Raw genomic sequence first — 19,041 nt, forward strand, 5'->3', positions numbered from 1 at the left:
TTTCATCAGGTTGACTAGTTACCCAGAAATATGAATGTGGAAGTGATAGAATTTAGCCATGAAGTAACCAGACTTTACTCCTCTCTTATGTCTTCAACTGGTCAACTTTTTCATTGATAAGACTTACGGAATTTTTGAGTAGTAGGCATGCAAAGTCTATCATTATATCTTATTATCCTTATTTGTTGAGCACACTGTCTCAAAACATCCATTTAGTGGAGAATCCCCAAATCAGTCTTTTTTCCTACCCTTCTGTCTCCCCATCTTCCTCCTGGCCTCCATACCAACTTCTATAATCTCAGCAGGAAGATCAGATCTTCAGAGACTGATGAACAGTACTTGTATTTATCACCAAAACAAAATGATTTAAAGTATATTCTTTAGGGGAAAACAGAAAAACACAAAAGGCCTAAAATTAATATTTGCTTTAGAGATGTAATATTTGCCTAAAATCACTTACATTTCTTTTCCAGTTAGTATATTCAGAAGAGAGGGGTGGACCAAGTTTGATAAATGACTTAGAACCATGTCACATGAGAAAAAGTTGAAAAAAGGCATACTTATCCAGAAAACATGCTGAAGATGTGAATCCAAAGTCCTTCAAACACAACATGGTGGATATAGGATATTTATCCAAAAATTGTATCATGTATGCTGAGAAATAGGGACAATAATTAGGAATGTTTACCTGGCTATTACAAATAAGTGGGTTTTAACATAATTTAATACTTGTCTGTGAGGTGGGTACTTTGACTTTCGAAGCTCTTGGGTAATGAGTGACTTGCCTACAGTTATGCAACTAATTAGTGGCATAAGCAGACTTCTAACCCAAATGCTCTGGCTCTTTCTCTTCTTGGTGCTACATAACTTTCCCTATCTACCTCACAGAACTGGAAGGAGCATATGAGATATGAATATAGAATTCCAAAATTTTGGCAAGTGCTTAGTAATATTTTCCCATTAAGAAAAATTAAGTTAATATATACATTGGTTATCTTTGTTCAAATCTAAAAAGAAATCAGAACAACATAATTGCAGAAGGATTTGAATAAATTGAAAAATTTTGTAGGAATTGCATAATTTAAATCGATGGGTAAATGATCACTACAAAGCATTCCTGCCAAGACTTGATTGCATTTGTAAGGCTTCTGTGCAGCTCTTGTGGCATAGAAATTTTTAGGAGTGTAAAGAAAAACTACTAGAGTATCAGAGGGAGAAAACAAAAGTCCACAAGCAGTTAAACAGTGCTGTAAAACTGAGGCACAAAAGATTGAACTTGGAGCAGCTGGCCAATGTCCATAAAAAGTGAGTCGTTGGAAGTCTGCCTATCGTGTTGGAAGGCAGGGCACAGATGATTCGTTCGGATAGTGAAGACGTTTCAGGGAAGAATTGGTACATCTGGTGTCAATGATTGGCATCTGTGTCTCTCAATACCAGTATACTGCTCGCTATGGTGTTGATACTCAGTGAGTGCCTACAAAAAGAGGGAAAATTAAAAAAAAAAGTGATTATATTGCCAAGCCATTTTTGATTGAGGTTTTACAAAGTATGAGTTTCCAAGTCTTGGTAATTAGTATTTCACCAACACTAAATTTATAAATTTATAAATTTGAACATCTTATATAAAACACTGAGGTAACTCTTCAGATTAATCATGTATAAATGTTTCTTGTGTCCTGGATGGATTTTTCTCAATTTGATTTTTGTATTAGCTAAAAAATTTTAATGTGTACCCACAGAAAGTCACTTTGATAAAGATAGATTTCCTGTGGTATAGTTAAACCCTAGCCAAATATAATCCTGTCTTTTACAAACCTTAAAATTCTTGCATGTTTTTCACTCTTTCAAAATATATGTTCTACCAATCATGCTCATCCAATTCCTCCCGAATTTAGCTTTATTCATGACAAAATTTGCTATTATATTTTGTATAAATGTTTCTTTTATTATATTTTGAAATTTAATTACATCATGAATACTTGCTTGTTTTTTTAAAGATTTATTTATTTATGCATACAAGAACGGGGGTACAGGCCAAAGGCGTGGGGGGTAAGAGGATTCACCAGAGACAGAGTGGGGAACAGAACAGGCAGATTGACTGAAATTCACTGTTGAGGGGAGCAGTGGGTGAGTCAGGAGAGGTCTGCTGTGCCATATGGGTATCTCCTCGGCTGGGGATTGAACTTGTGCAGCAATGGCTGTGGATAGCTTCATAGGTTGCATCTTAACCCCTTGCACTACCAGGGAGGCCCGAATATTTGCTTGTTAATGGAAAAATGAACACAGAAAATCTCTTTCTAATGCCAGTCATGTATTTCATATTGAAGAGTCACTTCCGACTCTCACATTTATTTACTGGGACAACAAATTTATATGATTTTGTATTAGCATTTATATTTTAAAATATTTGATAACATGGTTTCTACAAAAATTCTATGCACTTGTACAACAATACAAATTAATATATTATTAAAAGCACACAAAGGTGTAAAGTTAATGAGGGTGATTTGAATTCATGGTTTTTTTCTGCTGCCTTCTGAAATTCCACCAAAGTAACAGCTAATAAAAAGCATCAGTACACGGGAACAAAAGAGAGGACAGGAAACATCAGCAACAAACTTTTGGAACAAGACAGCAGGTAGACAGACAGATGAAGACTGAATCTGTCAACTTGAGAAAACAGAAATATAAGTTGGCATTACTTGATGTTCATTAGCAAATTAATTTGCTTTGTGAAACCTCATAATGGAACTCGAAGGCACTGGGGACCACTGAAAGTGAGGATAAAGGTGGTGTGTAATAAAAAGCAGTTCAAATTGAGAGTTTTTTAAAAGATGTATTTAACTGCTAGATTCCCTCCCAGTTATTGACTCTCACCAATGCTGGCAAAGAACTGAGGGTTTAATCTGTAAAACTTCAGAGACTCTAGGAACATAGGAATCTAAGCATAATTGAAGGCAGGGATAATATATTAAATACAAGGGATAATGTATTAAATACAAGGAATTTCAGAATACTAGAAAGCCAACATTACATGTGCAGAAAGGCTATTGAGGCTCTTCCTTGAGGAATCTCACCAACTTCAGAGAAAAATACTTGAAGGTCACCCTAGAGTAAACCCCAAATCAACTAGCCCAGCTGGTAATCACAAGCTTCTAAAGGCCTTTTATTGTTTCCAATTTTGTGCCAGATTATTCAACATGAACAGGTAGCCAGCGGTCACATCCTTAGACATCTGAAGAAGTCTTTAACATGGAAGACAAAAACAAACAAACAAACTGTGAACAAGAGCAACAGCAATAACTAGAATTCTAAAAATCATTAATATCTTCAGAAGGAGAAAAGATTTTGCTTCATGAAGCAAGAAAAAGCATACTATAAAAAGTAGTTTTCACAGAACAGAAAAAGAGACATGGTAAATTTAAAATATGATAGCAAAAAATGAAAAAGTCAATCTATATCTTGGCTGATAAAGTTAAGGAAATCTCCCAGAAGGTAAGATGAAAAGACAGAGATCTAAAGTAATAAAAAAACATATAAAGAAAAAGATCAGACTGAGTGTATTCACATCCAGAAAAAAAAAATAAAAAAGAGAAAATAGTAGAAATGGCTTGGAAGAAATTAGAAGCATTTAAAAAAGTTAAGTTCTAAATATCATGTCTTCTGATTAAAATAGATAATCGATTTTTTAAATTGTCTGAACAAAGGGTGAAAAATATGTTTAAGGCACATCATCTCAAATTTCAAAAATCTGGGGACAAAAATAGAAGAAAGAAAAGCTTCCAGAAAGAAAAACAAAACATGGTAAACCAAGAGCAATGAGTAAAAAGAGGAATCAAAATTAATTTGAAATTCTCAACAGCAAAGTCTCTGATATTCTGTCATATAGGTAGATTCCAAAACTGATTACAAGCTGCTTAGATTTATATATTTATTTTTTAATATTTATTCTCCTCAGGGTTCACAGAGTTTCATGGATTTGTATGTTGCTATTTTTTTCCCCACTTTGTGGGATTTTTCAGTCATTATTTCTACAGGTATTTCTTTCTGCCTCTTTATTTCTCCTGTTCTCAAGGACTGCTTGGTTTCGATGGAGGAAAAAACCCTCAGGCCTCCTTCATGGGTTTAGCAGCATAGTAGTTGATATGGTTGAAAATAAACTGCTGATGTCTAAGAGAGAGTGCTGCAAGGTGATGGTTAGGGGAATCTCCCCAGTGGGCAGAGCTTCACCAAGTAGATTGGGACACCAACTTAATGTAGAGAAGAGTAGATAGAAATGAGTACATGCACAGACTCCGTGGCAATGGTAAATACTTGTCTGGTTAGGCAGGGACTTAGAAGGAACAGAATTAGAAGATCAGGCTTAGTGAAGTCTGGGGAAAAGCATGTGTATGAATCTGTGGACATCTATGGAATGGATAGTTACTGATAATACATAAATACCTATCAGAGAGATACACCTGGAGTGCAACATCTAACACCCAGGTAGATAGACTAGTTGGTCACCCCAGTGTTTGCACAGTAAGTCTACAAGTAGAATAGCTATGTTTTCAAGGTTAAAGCTTATTTATGGACAACAGCTTGATCTCTACTCACTGAGACTGATGGAGCTATTTGACTCTGTGTGCATAGAATTATATCATCCATTGATGAGAAATAGCCTTTTGATATCAAGTTGATTGGAATAAAATGCTTCCAAACTCCTGTTGACAGCAGTTATCCTCAGTAGAATTGATACATATTCTAGGAATAAGTTTCCCATTCCTATTTGCAGTGTCTCTACTCACTGTTGAAAGACTCAGAGGATAGCTGTTTTACTGATGTAGGATCTCACATAATGTTTCCATGACAACTGACCCACCTCATCACTAAGGCATGGCAGAGGATATATGGCCATAGCATCCCACTAGTCCTGCCTCATACTGTAACACCTTGAAGCTGCCAGCCTGAAAGAAAAGTGTGCTGAAATGCACAGCCTTGTGAGGCTGGCGCGCTGACGTTCAAGATGCAGTATTTCCTTTGAATCAATACATTGTGCACTTCTGTGCTCTGGAGACTTAGGAGTGGCTCCTTTCAGTATCACTCTCAGCGACCCTCTTGACTGAATTGTGCCTCATCTTCTCATGAGTGTGGCTCATCAAAGGTCATGGTCCTGGAATGACATTCTATTAGGGTGACAGTAAGGATTTCACTAGACATATACTATATACATCCCACCGGGTCAGTCAGGGTTTCTCATTTCAGTGTATTAGCAGTAAATTATTGGTGTTACTCTCTCAGTAGAAGCAATTGACCTGATTATAAAGAGGAGGAAAGGTTGAGGCCTCACAGAATCAGCAGGGAGAAATATAACTGGAACTTAGAGATTTACTTTGGCTACTTGTTGATGCTTCAATGCTCACTGGTAACCATGAATAGGAAGTTGAAGTAAATAAACATAACAAGTGCTCAGTTAGAGATTCAGGCTGATTTGGAACAATCTATGTAACCTCATTGGGCAAGTACCCTAGACCAACTACAGGGAATCCTATAATGAGCAGGAGAGAAAAGAGGCAGTAAATATCAGCATTGCCTCAAGACTAAAGAGCGCAGTGGAGACTCACTTATCCAGTCTCCTTTTACAAGGCTTCCTTTTCAGAAATTGGAACTAGCCCACCTTAAAGAATTGGTCACAGGACAGAGTGGCCCTCACAAGGGACATGTGTGGATCTGAACAGTGCACGGTGCTGTCTGTAGCAGAAGCTAAGGTGCTGGCTCATGTCCCACCATTTTCTGACCATTTCAGGGCACAGGAGTCCAACCTCCAAATGTCTTCTCTAAGCACCTGCATGTCTTCTCCCAGGGCTTCCTCTCCTATTAGAGGGGATTCCTAAGCCCCATAGTTTGTTTTTTTTGACCTAATAACATTGCCAAAATACTCTGCTATATTTTTCTGCCAATAGTCACCTCCAACTCTTTGCTCCCCACTTCTCACCAGCCAATGACTCCAGTAGAGAAGTAGCTGCCTGATATTACTACTTTTTTGCTGCAATTTTCCATTCTCTGGAATGTCTCTGCATATCCTGGTAATATCAGCAACTCCCCAGTGCCTTTATACAGATATTCACACTTTATTGGATGTGTCTATTCATTGTTATTAGAGCAGTGTGCCATCACAAGCTACTTTATTATAGCTAGAAGCCTATTCATCAAATAATTATATTTTATAATTCTAGAAATTCTGTTTGTTTCTTATTCAAATTTGCTTGTTAATCATTTTTTGTTTGCTGTTTACTGCAGCTTTTTCAAGCTTGTTTTACATTTGTTTCAACATGTAATACAAGGCTATTTAGTAGTCTTCATATGTGAATTCTAGTATCTAAATTCATATACAGATTTTAGGATTTTAATATTCTCTTTCTTGCACATGGTGTTTTGTTTCCTTGTGTGCTCAGTAATTTTTTTTTTTTTAAATATCAATGGCTCACTTTCCTTGGAAGATTATTTATCTGAGCATTTTTTGAAATCTCAATTTAAGGTACATTCTTCCAGAAAGAATTTGCTTTTGTTTTAGCCAAGTTCTTAGAACATAACCAGTCTAGACAGCACTTTAACAAGTTCCTGGTCTGAAGTTTTTTGGAACATATGAGTAGAATGAACTTGACTGGACATCCTCATGAGGCCCCAGCTTGTGCTTGCTGTGCCTGGGAACTCTCCTTGCTGGGGGAAAACCTGTGACATTCTGAGCTCCTGAGGAAGTAGCACTCTGGAGTCTCATTTTTAGAGTGGAGGATTCTCCTTTTATACTTGAGTTGTTTTTTTCTGTTATCCATCGTCTCTTAACCTTGAGTCTTAGAATCACATCGCTCAAATTTGACAAATAACTTTAGGCTAAAAGTAACCTGTGAGGGATCTCTCAGTTTTCACTTTCATAAATAGTTTGGTGTAATAAACTACTTATTACTAGTCCTTGTATGTTTTTAAAAAGATTTTTAAAAATATGTAATTTAGCATTTTAACTTGTTTTCTTTAAGAAGGTAGAATCAGATTTTTGAATCAGTCCTAATACCCTAATAAAAATATACTCACTTTAAAAGAAAATTTTGAAGTTCATAGTATAACCTCCATTTTGTTAACCCTAATGAAAAGAAAAAAAATAAAACTTAGGTCAGTAATTGACTGAGTCAAATTGCCATGGTAGCATTCACTATTGCTTTAAATCCTTTTGGTTCATTATTCATTCAGTGACCCCACTCATGTTTCTCTATTTTTTTTTTTTTTCATCGAGACACATTCTAAGAAGATATGAGAATTAGAACACTGTTCTTTTAGTTGACCTGATTCACCTAATTGATTTGGGTTTTAAACCTTGATACACTGAGCCTAAGCATATAACATCAAATCTTTTGAATACACATTTCTTTCTTAACATGAACATGAAAATGTCTTCCCAAAGCTTTACTGAAGAATATATTGGAAAACTCATTCATTCACAAACATTTATTGGGTGGTGACATTAGCCCCTGATATGGATGACTTAACTGAACCACTGGCTCTTGGGTTTCAAGTCTGATGAACTTTGGACAGGAGCTGCACCACTGGCCATGCTGGTTCCCTGGCCGGTGGACTCAGAATATAACTAAACAGCCCTGTCTCCTGCATTGCTACCTTGCCACTCGCCTGCAGATCATGTCTCTATAATTGTGTGAGTCTCCTTCTCTATCATATACATCTTATTGCTTCTTTTGCTTTGTAGAACTTGGACTAACATAGGCCCTGAGCTAAACATGGGGGCTATGCAGATTCTGGAGACACAGGGCCTACTGACAAGTAATGTGCCATTTAATGATTTAATGCGTTTATGGGAAAGTTTTTGTCACCTAATGATTGGTCATAAATGTTAGTTTTCTTTTTCTTAAGAATGCTAATTAAATGGGAAATGGAGAATCATTAAAATATTAAAGGCAGAATTGATATTATTTCTCTTAACATTTATTTATAAGATATATGTCTGTAGATTTCTAAATATTATGTAGAAGAAAAAATGGGGGAGCATCAGTCATCAAAGAATTGCAAAAAAATGTGGCCTCCCAGGCCAGATACCAATGGACTGAGCAAAATGAGGCAGAATGGCACTGAGTTCTATGCAAAGTAATGTATGTATGGAGACATGTAATGAGACAAGATAATGCTTAGCTAAAGAAAGTGAGAAGGGAAAATCAGTTTCTTAAATGCAACAACTGTAGCAACAAAATAGTCTATCCATGGAATCCATTCATATAACGTTGCAAAAACAAAGCAGTGTCCCTGTATTCCTTTAATCTGAATAATGCTGGTTATTAGAGAAGGTTTTCTGAGAGGACTGAGAAGACTACATATCTTGATCTGTAATTTTGAAAGAGAGACTTACTCCCTTAGACCTTTGTTTGGGAGTTTCCCTAAAAGCTACTCTGGTAGTGTAGTCTTTTCAATTGTGTTATTAATTCTCATATATTTAATTTCCATTTTCCAGCTGAATGGCCTTCATTTCCTGTGTATATTCTATTTTCTTTGTTCATATGAGACATTATTTTAAGGACATTTTACTCTGTTCTATAAAAGCAATTAGGGAAAAATTATTTCCAAATAGTAGCAAACAACAGGTTTGTATTTCATTCAACTCAACATTTAGAGCCATCTCCCAGCTATGCAATGAAAGAAAGTAAATGCTGCAGTAAAGAGAAACAGCTGTTTCTTCCAACATTATGCATCTTAAAAATCCCTGCTTGTGAATTAAATGTAATCATCTCCTTTATTTCCAAAGGTAGGGGAGATCAGCTCCACATAATGATAATCAGAAATAAAGGTGACTAACAGTCTCCTTCAAACAATAGGAATATATACGTGACCCACAGTTTCCTACTTCTTAATTCTGGTTACAGTAACAGTAATACTGTTTCAAATGAGGATCTCAGATTTTGAAAAGTTTTTCCGTAGGATGTTAGAACCAAAGAATAGGTTTAAATTGTCAAATTGCAATTGATATTGCAAGTAAGTTTAACAATAGGGAAATCAATTTGTGTCAAAGCAACTTAGGCCACTAGTGAGTACCATTTTCTCCATCTGTCCACCAAATAGGATTGAACCTCTTCCAAACAGCTGTTCAAATTTGCATGCACTCACAGAATTGCCCTAAGTATGTAATTTGACTGACCTTAATACTGTGTCTTACCAAGTGAGTGTTCATGAAAATATGTGTCTGCATTTGGCCTTCTTTTAAATATTTGTGCCTTTTTTCTACTTTTGCAACTTGTGATGATATCCTCATTCTTTTATATATGTGTTTTTTTTAATTTACTATCATTTTTAACTTAGACTTATTCATTTTTAACTAGTCCCACTTTTGGAACCCCTACTCAGAATGGCCTAGGCTAAACCACTTATTAGATGAAAAAATATATAAATATATATATATATATATATTTCTTCAACTAAAAGGACAAATTCAAGTTGCCTGATGCAAAAGCTGGCATATTAGCTTCTTGGAATGTTTACACAAAGCCCATAGCCTCAATTCTAGACTTTATGGAAAACCCATAGGAAACCACCTTACCCTAGCTAAATATTGCCTGTTGGGTCCCCCTCTATGTTTGGGGTGGGGAGCTCACTCTCTCGATGGGGGATAACATATGAAGACATGAATCTGAAACCATAAAACAAAAGATCTAGAATATTAAGAAGAGAGGGGCAAGGCAGGAGAGTTCAAGCAGAACTTGAAGATACAAAACTTCTGTATCTCCCATCAGCCCATCAATCAAATTTGTACCCATTAGATCCTTGGAAAGGGTCTTGAGTGCTTCAGCACTTGCAGTTGTGAAGTTGCAAATGATTCGGTTCGAGGAGCAAGAAAAAATTATTTTAGAGACAGTTTATATTGGATAAACAATATTGTGAGGTTTGTTAAATAAATCAACATATTTGTATTAGTAGTAGACTATTTAAGCAAAATAAATCAATATGTTTATGCTAGTTGTAGGAAATTTGAGTGGAAAGCATAAAAATTTAATGGCTATACTGATGACTTTGAAATGCTATTCTCCAGCACAGATACCTTTCCTCTCACAAAGAAAAATTAGGCAGAGTTATACAGGCAAGAAAGATTACATTCAAGACTTGCAGTAGGCCATTGGTGCCTGCTAATTGGCAATGGTCAAAGTTAGACTTTACTCTCCCACAGAAACTAAAACAGGGAGGTACTATCTTTCGGGATTATTGCATTTCAAAAGGATGACTCCCAGGTCTGGAGAAGGATATTTATAACAGAGGACTGGGAGAAAGTTTACATTTCTAAGGGGCAGAACAAGAATTTACAATGGCAAGTTTTCTAAAGTTAAGGCTCTAAGAAAAGGAAGTGTATAATATGGAAGAATCCTGTCTCAAGTATACTCAATCTGGGAAAACATTAAGTCCATTTTAACTAATCCTGGATTATAATTGCCACTCAACATTTCCACTGGATGTTTAACTGGTACCTAAAATTTATTTAGGTGTCCAAAAATGATTTCCAAATCTTCCTCCGCAAAACTGTTCCTCTTGTAGTCACCCATCCTCAGTAAATGATACATCCCAGTAAAATCTTAAGACTCTTCTACTCTACACTTAGAGAGTATCCAGAATCCAACAATATCTCTCTATGTCCACTATACGCACACAAGTTGTTTTTTCCCTAAATTTATGTAATTGTTCTCTTAACATCATTGTTCACTTCTGTATAGTACTTGATTTCTCCCCTCAGATGTAGCCCCCAAGGTTCTCCAACCACCTTATCACCCGTGAACCATGACTGTAATCCCTTGTGCTCTTCCCTTCGCTTTCCTAACCCCTCCCATACTGTATGTCTCATATCTATGCTCAGCTTCCAAATTTCATCTTTTTATTAACCTTTTGTTCAGTGTCTCTATATTCCACATGTAAGCAAACCATCTGATATTCACATGGCATGAACACAGATAGTAAAACAGGAAATGCATGTTCTCTCTGCTTCAATCTTGCCCCTCTCCCATTCCCTGATCCCTGAGTAATCTTTGACAGTGTAAGTCTCATATGTTACCATGTTACCGCTTTGCTCAAAACTTCTAATGACTTCCATCTCACTCAAGATATGCTCCAAAATTCTTATAGTGGCCTCCGAGTCCCTGCTTCATCTCACCCCACATTATCTTTCTGATCTCTGGGACTTTCATTCCCCTTTGCTTGTTCCAGCCACACTGACCTTCTTCCTTTTCTGGGAACACTCCAGGACCTAAGTCATACTCTCCCAGAGCATCCTGATGGTTTTCTTCCTCGCCTCCTTTAGTTATCTACTCAAATATGCCTTTCTCACAGAGAGTTTTCATACCATACTACCTAAACTGTGGCCCTTTGACACTTTTCTTTATCTGCTCCCTTTCTTTATTTTCTCTCGCACCAGTCATCATCTAGAATTCCACATGCTACGTTTATCCTATTTAATATTTGTCTCCCTTAATTAGACTCTATACTCCCTTGACTGGCTAACATAATGCCTGACATATGTTAGATGCTCTGTAAATAATTATTGAATGTTGAATGAATTGCTGTCTCTAAAATACACACACACATACACATACTCTCAATCCAAATGTGTCACTTCAGCATCATCTGTACTTCCTTCCAAAATTCTAACTTGTGTCATTTCCCAGGAGAGTTTCAGTTAGATTTCGCCAATAAGAGGCACTCAAACAAGATTTGGAGGACAAGTCCTCCTCTGGCTGTGGTGGAGGAACAGGTGGGGACAAAGCAGGTGTGAGGTTGGACTCTTCCTGGACCTCCTGCAACTCATCCCTTTCAGAACCTAGTGGAGCATCCTTTTTCTCCTGAAAACCAGGGGCTGTATTCTCTGACCTGTAACCCTTTGGCTCTTTCAGTAGGTTGGAAAACCCCAACCCTTTTGTTAAGCCTCTTCTGATTAATGTTTGTTTTCCTGGCCAAACTATGATTAATCCAACAAACTTACAAATATGAATGCTTCAACACATATACACAGAAAAATACACAATTTGTAACAATATCTTCAGCAACAATAAATGAGTCTCTGTCCCCAGACTAAACTTCCCTTCTGACTCTTATTTCTATCATCTAATTGCCCTCTGAAAATGCCACAAATTATATTTAACTCAGCTGCTGAAAGAAAATGCAGGAAACTTTACTGATTTGGGATGTTTTCACTTTGTTATCTTTATCAACTTGGTAAGTTGATAAATAGTATGTCTTTTAAAAAATCTTGTCATTCAGTTTATGGCATAATTTTTATTCAGAAGGTTTATATTTTTATGACGTTCATGTTTTTTAAATGGTTTTTGCCCTTATAAAGATCTTTTCCTTTTAGGCTTATATGGTTACCTCCCCACCCCCAATATTTTCTTCTATTATTTTCTTTCTTTTTTGAAATTCTACCATTATTTTTCTCTGAATATATGGATTTTTTTAGTCAACTTCTGATTTATTTTAATATTTTATTTTATATAATTATTACATCATTTTTCATCTTTGCACAATGTATGCATTTTCATTTTGGTTATATTCCCCATACAGTTGCACCCCCCCCTTATTTTGAGTCTAGTTCTTCCTCTGCCTGCCCACCTCCCCCCCCAGTGTGTCTGTGGTTTATAGTTGCTTGTTGATTTTGATTTTTACTTCATATTGATTAGTCTTTCTCCTGGTCAGCTTCTGATTTTTAACTTAGTTCCGCTTGTAGTTTATTTGCATATCTAAAAGCATACAATTATCTTTATGCTTATTTTTTAAAAAACCTTTCTTCCATGCCTGCTATATTATATATATATATATATATATATATATATATATATATATATATATATATCTAGTCCTATATAATAGGACTTAGGAATCTTTATTTGAAGTGCTTAAACTTTTCTTTCAAAAAGGAGACCACAGATACTTGTAACACTGCTCAATATTGGATATATTTGTTTTGTCTTAATTTAAATAGGTTAGGATTTTTTGAATAGTTTATGAAATACCAATTTTGGTCTTATCAAGTCTACTTTTAAAAATTTATTTATCCCGGGCCTCCCGTGGTGGCACAGGAGGTTGAGCGCAGCGCTGTCCTCAGCCTCTGTAGTGCCGGCTGGCGGGCGAGGGTCCCACATGGCTTGGCAGACCTCTCCTGTCTTGCCCCTGCTCCCCTCAGCAGTGTATTTCGTCAGTCTCTGGTGAATCCTCTCACCCTCCGGCACATCTGGCCTGTACCTTGGTTCTTGTACAAATAAATAAATAAATCTTTAAAAAAATAAATAGGGCCTCCCTGGTGGCGCAGCGGTTGAGCGCTGGGTTGCGAACCTGCCCGCAGCCTCTGCAGTGCCGGTTCGATCCCCGGCTGCTCCCCGGCCACCGGAGGAGGGTCCCACATGGCGCGCAGACCTCTCCTGCCGCCCGCTGCTCCCCTCAGCAGTGTACTTCGGCCCTTCTGCCTGCTCTGCTCCTGGCTCTGGCTCTGGTGAATTCTCTCAACCTCCCGCGCTTCTTCTGACTGTACCCAGTGCTTGTATAAATAAATAAATAAATCTTTTAAAAAATTATTAATCCCTCCATTTAGATTTTGTTACCCATACCTTCTACTTTCTTTGGATTCTATAATTTTTTAAAAAACTTCTCTTGTTGTACATATATCTAAATCTGTAAACTTTTTTTTTAGTAATAAAACTATAGAGTATTTAAAGTTTTTAGGAAATGGATTTGGATCAGCCCTTGAAGTTTGCTATGCCTTTTCCTTTATGGTTGTATAAATAATTTGTTATTTGACTTTTAATTGCATCTTAGTATCTGGAGCTATTTTGGAGAATGTTTTAAAATGTCTGAGTAGTTGATTTTATTTCTTATATTGTGATTGGTTTATGATAGTGTGATCTCCTGAGACTCCCTATAAAATTTCTACAACCTGGAATTTCTGAATATTTTCTTTGTGACATAGTATCTGATAACATGATTACTGCAAAGCTTTTCATTTTCAGGCATTTGTCTTTTAACTATGTTTCTGGCATCTTTCTCCACCTGCATCTTTTTTTTTTTTAGTTAAATCTATCTTTTCTGGCTTCTTGGTTTTATGTCTTTGTTACTGACCTTTAAGTTAAAAACACACACATTATATAATTATGTTTAACTTCTGCCAATTTAGACTGTATACTTCCTCAAATAGGAACTTCACATTTGCATGACCAAGTTACTCCTATTCTGTTCTCCCCATAAATAGACTTCACCTTCACCTTTGCAAGCCCTGCTGATTCCTTAAGTGCCATTCAGAGTTTTCATTCTCTATAAACATTTTCCAGTTTGCTTACATCATGCAATCAGAGCCACATCTTTCTTTTCGGATTTTTCTCTGCACAGTTTTTGCACCTTCCTGTGATATGTGTATTCTGCTTTGCACTGAGATTAATTCAGTACTTAATCTTTCCCTTATTTTCTTGAGCATAAGAACTACTTTTTTTCACTTTTATTTTCCCAAGCACAAAAACTGGCACACAGTCAGCCCTCAAGAAATACTTACTGTTCTTGAAGGGTGTTAATGTGGGAGAAATACTTTCTCTAATTTAAAACTTGGTTCTATTTGTTGAGAGCTGCTTGGGTAGAGCAGTGGTTACTTGCCAATTTTCAGTCCCCATCCTGTTTAACCTGACATACGGAGAACTGTGGACACCTGTGCAGCTGGGAAACCTAGACCAACTTTTAACTTAAGAGGTTAGAAAATAGAATTACTGCCATTGTTTCTGTTTTATATTACCAGACTGAACCAGTAAATTTCTTTATTTTCTAAGGTATCTGAATAAAAACATATTATTTATCTAAAATAGCACTAGGGAACAGGCTGCTTCTGATGTCAGGTTGACCTAAAATAAGCTTCCTTTTCCCATACAAACTCTCCATTTATTTGTGGGAAAATATCCCTGACTTTGATTTTCAATATCTTTCCATGAAAGTTCTTTGATAGGCTCTCTTTTCTAACAATTTGCCTGAGCCTTCCCCGATTGTAAGCTTTCAGATAAGAGTAGCCTGTTCTCCAAATAGCATGATTTCCATTTAGCCTTTAATAATTGTTTTGAATGGGGTTTTAAAATTCACCATATTTAATGAAAGGGTTACCTTTTAAGAATCTATTTCATCATTCAGAAATGGAAAATGGATTTTTCTATAAAAATTTTGCACGTACCTATACCATCCCTACCCATTCACTCATTCATGCATCACAGATACTTCCTTTCTATTTGATTTTCATTTGTTTAGACTTTTCCCTTTGATTTGACATGATGGGCCTTTCTAAAAAGGTACAGATCTTGACTGGCAATGGATGTGAACTCCAATTTGATGCTTGTGCCATGAATTAAGCAAAGTTAATAGCTCTCTACTTCCTGGGTGGATAAAGAAAACCTCTCAATTCCATAGGCACTGCCAAAAAGCAGGAGGATGTGTCCTGCTAGAATTGCAAGACTCATTTTTCAATTGCATTAGTTCCTTGCTTGAAATCATTTTAAGGGAAGCAAGGAAATCTTGCAGAAATTTGTCATGTTTTGTGTGTATATCAGTTTGCTAGGGTTGCCATAACCAAATGCCACCGACTGGATGGTTGAAAATAGTTCATTTTCTCACCATTCTGGAGGCTGGAATTCGAATATCAAGGTATCTGCATGTTTGGTTTCTTCTGAGGCGTCTTTCCTTTTTTTTGATGTGTCCTTACTTGGACACACCTTTTCTCTGTGTGCATACATCCCTGAGGTCTGTCACTCCTTCTAGGGTGCAGCCATATGACCCCATTTGACCTTTGTTATTGTTTCAAAGGCCTTATCTCTAAATATAGTCACATTCTATGGTATAGGGAGTTAGAACTTCAGTATATGAGTGGGAGGTGGGCACAGTTCTGTCTATAAGACCATGACCAGTGGAAATGTCACTATGCTGTACTTCAAGGAGACAATATGTATAACAGATCCCAACGTATAATTAGGACTCAGCCATTGGTGGTACAGAGAGATCTTGTAATTGTTGATGTTGTGGCAGTGATTGTGCCTCATTATTACCAGTATCTAACCAAGCAAGGCCATATGCATACCAATCGAGTTAAAAGTCTTCTTATAATCATGGTGGTGGTAACTTCTAGAAGCAGCTCTTTTAATTCAGACCATATTTGATAGACAGAACCCCAAGCCATTGAAAGTATTTGGACAGAATTGAAGAGGGAGTTTAGTAGACTGGAAATGGTAGAGACTTTGGAATAGAAAAACACCTGTGTTCAAACTGCAGTTTTACAAAATATTGGCATAGTCACTAGAGATAAGTATGTTAACCTTGCTGCCTCTTTGTTGCTCTATCTAAAAACAAAATAACTGATTCATATTTGTATTGCCAAGATCAAGTAAAATGACGCAGTTGGGAATTTGGAAGGGCAAGGACCCATGTTTTAATACACTTTATCCTATAACTTATATTGAGGAAAGGGGAATAGAAGCTCTGTGTTTTAAGTTATTTTAGAAACCCTCAATAAAAAGGTAGTATTTTCAAGTAAAAAAATAGCTGTAGGGAGAGAATACACTTCATTATTTGTTATGGCAATCTTTGCTTTTATGAGATACAAAGTTTTTAAAGCAATTCCTACACATTGTACCAAAAATTTATGGAGTGAATGAAAAGGAAAAAAGTCTGTTACCTCTGACCAATTCCAATATGGAAACCTCTATTAGGATAGTCTGTTTTATTCTCTCAATATAGAAATATATATTTTCCCTTAACATATACAGACTGAAAAAAGGACATATATTAATTAAAAAATTATGATGTATGATAAGAAATATGTATATTATACATTCTGTTTTCTATTTTGGTCTTTTCTAAGTCTTTTTAAATGGTTTTTTGAGATCAATTGACATATAGCATCATGTATATATATTCTGGCATGCTTACCACAAAGAGGTTAGTTAACTTATGCTTTGCCTTACATGCTTACTATTTGTTGTTTTATTGTTATGATGACAACATTTAAAATCTATGTTCACAGCAACTTTTAAGTATATAATACAGTATTGTTAACTCAGCCACAATATTGTTCATTAACTTCCCAGAATTCCTCTTATAAATGGACATTTATAATCCTTTGACTAAATCTCTATTACCCCCACCCTCTATCCCTTGACAACCTCTATTCTACTTTATAATATTAATAACACACATTTAGGCTTTGCCAGTACCTTGCTATTATAGATAATGATTTTTCATGTCAAATATCTGCAGGACAAATTCCTAAAAGAGAAATTGCTTCACCAATGGGTTTGTGAATTTTAAATGTTGAGATATATATAGATACATGCACACATATTATGTGTGCTTTACAATCCATTCTGATAAATGTGTTGTTAGGCAGTCTCATTGTTATGCAAACATCATAGAGATATATGAGATTGCTCTCTCTGTAAATACTCTTACTATGATGGCTATGATGTCACTAAGCAATGGAATTTTGGGACCACCGTCATTTGTGGCCCTTAGTTGACCAAATAGTTGAGGTGCATGACTGTTGTGAAATCACCCTCAAAGAAGGTACACTAATATATATTCCCCCAAACTATAGAATGATTAAACAAGAGAATGACTATTTACCCATAACCTTATAAGTAAAATGTATTTTCAAAATTTTTATTTTGACAATTTAATAAATTGTGTGAGTAAATTCTTATAATAAATCACTGCATATCTTTATATGTCTCATTGGTTCTTTTCCTCTCAAGAACCCTAAAATAGGCAGATGAATCCTCAACTGTATTTTTAACCAGTATTTACTGCTAAAGCAGTTCCAGCGGGTAGCTGAACACCCATTTTACTAAATGCAGGAAAAAAAATGTGAATAAATTGACATCACCATCTTGACCCTTGTAAACATTCTAATTAGGAAGCATGAGATTTTTCACTTATATTGGGTGCTTATGGGCCTTTTTTCTTGAAAGGAAATTACTTTAATCATCATGAGGAAGATTACCATGAAAAGGGTGAGGCAAACTCCATGAACGCTTAGAGCTGGGAGGATTGTAGAGGATTTTGAGTTCTACTAACTCATTTTACAAACGAAGGACGTGCATCCAGGTGAAAGGAAGAGACTTTTCCAAGTCACACTGTATTTGTGGCAAAATTGGGTCTAAAGTCTATTTCTCCTGGCACTCAATTTGCTGCTTGTTCTATAGAATTACATTGCTTTTCTCTAGCATTCATCAGGTATTTGCCTAGTCTCATGATCAAGAAGGTAATTCTGCTCGGAGAATATCCTGAGTTTGTGGTCCTTGACTTAGTACAATTTGAAGTTTCATTGGTTTGTGACAGTCTCAGAAAACCAATCGGCATAGATTCAGTCCGTTAAATTATGGAATGTTGAAGAATCTCATTTTAAGGTACAAATGCTCCAGGAAAGAAAATATTTGAGACGGTTTCCTGTAAGTGAGAGGGAAGGGTGAGTTACCTTTACACACTGGATAACATGGATTCCCTTCCTCTATATGACAGCCCATCCCCTACCTACCTCTGTGGCTGGCTCACAGGGAAAGGGACAGAGGATCACTAGGAAGTGTTTTGAAGCCCCTAAACAAAAGTTGACCGTGGCCTGTATGGATTGCAGTATTCCTAAGAGTAGTGATGGAGGTCTGATACACACATGGTCCTCGTTTCTAGGTTACTGGAACCCAATGCTGGGACTCTTGATTTAAACAGGGATAAGCAAGAGAGGTGGCAGGATTTCAGATAGGAACTTCGAAGAAATTTTAAAAATACTTGAGACCAAATCCAATTTTTTTAAGGCATCCCTGAGATCCTTGTTAAAATGTAGAGTTAGACTATTGAGTTATCTTTTTTGCTCTGATATTACTGAGAAGATTCTTTTGATGTTTCTATATACTTGCTATTCAGTGTTAGAGATACTGTGAATATTTCATAAGATGGCCACAGATATTAATAGCATTTGGGATGCTTACATAATATTACATTTTATATTATTTTCTATGTCGCACTACT

General features: G+C 36.2%; 1 long non-coding RNA gene across 2 annotated transcripts; it reads right to left on the reverse strand.

The window, feature by feature from the left end:
- Positions 1 to 331: 331 nt before the first annotated feature.
- LOC119231313 (uncharacterized) lies at positions 332 to 17,408 on the reverse strand. Of its 2 annotated transcripts, XR_005121904.2 has the most exons (4): positions 17,235 to 17,408; positions 7,069 to 7,117; positions 3,035 to 3,245; positions 332 to 1,474 (listed from the first exon to the last, which is right to left on the reverse strand). It is a non-coding gene; the product is annotated as an uncharacterized LOC119231313 (long non-coding RNA). The 2 variants fall into 2 exon arrangements; XR_005121905.2 differs by lacking the exon at positions 3,035 to 3,245 and having other exon boundaries at positions 333 to 1,474.
- Between the last annotated feature and the right edge of the window lie 1,633 nt (positions 17,409 to 19,041).

This window comes from Talpa occidentalis, unplaced genomic scaffold, assembly GCF_014898055.3.
Source record: "Talpa occidentalis isolate TD23 unplaced genomic scaffold, MPIMG_talOcc4v2.1 talOcc4.7, whole genome shotgun sequence".
Taxonomy (NCBI): domain Eukaryota; kingdom Metazoa; phylum Chordata; class Mammalia; order Eulipotyphla; family Talpidae; genus Talpa; species Talpa occidentalis.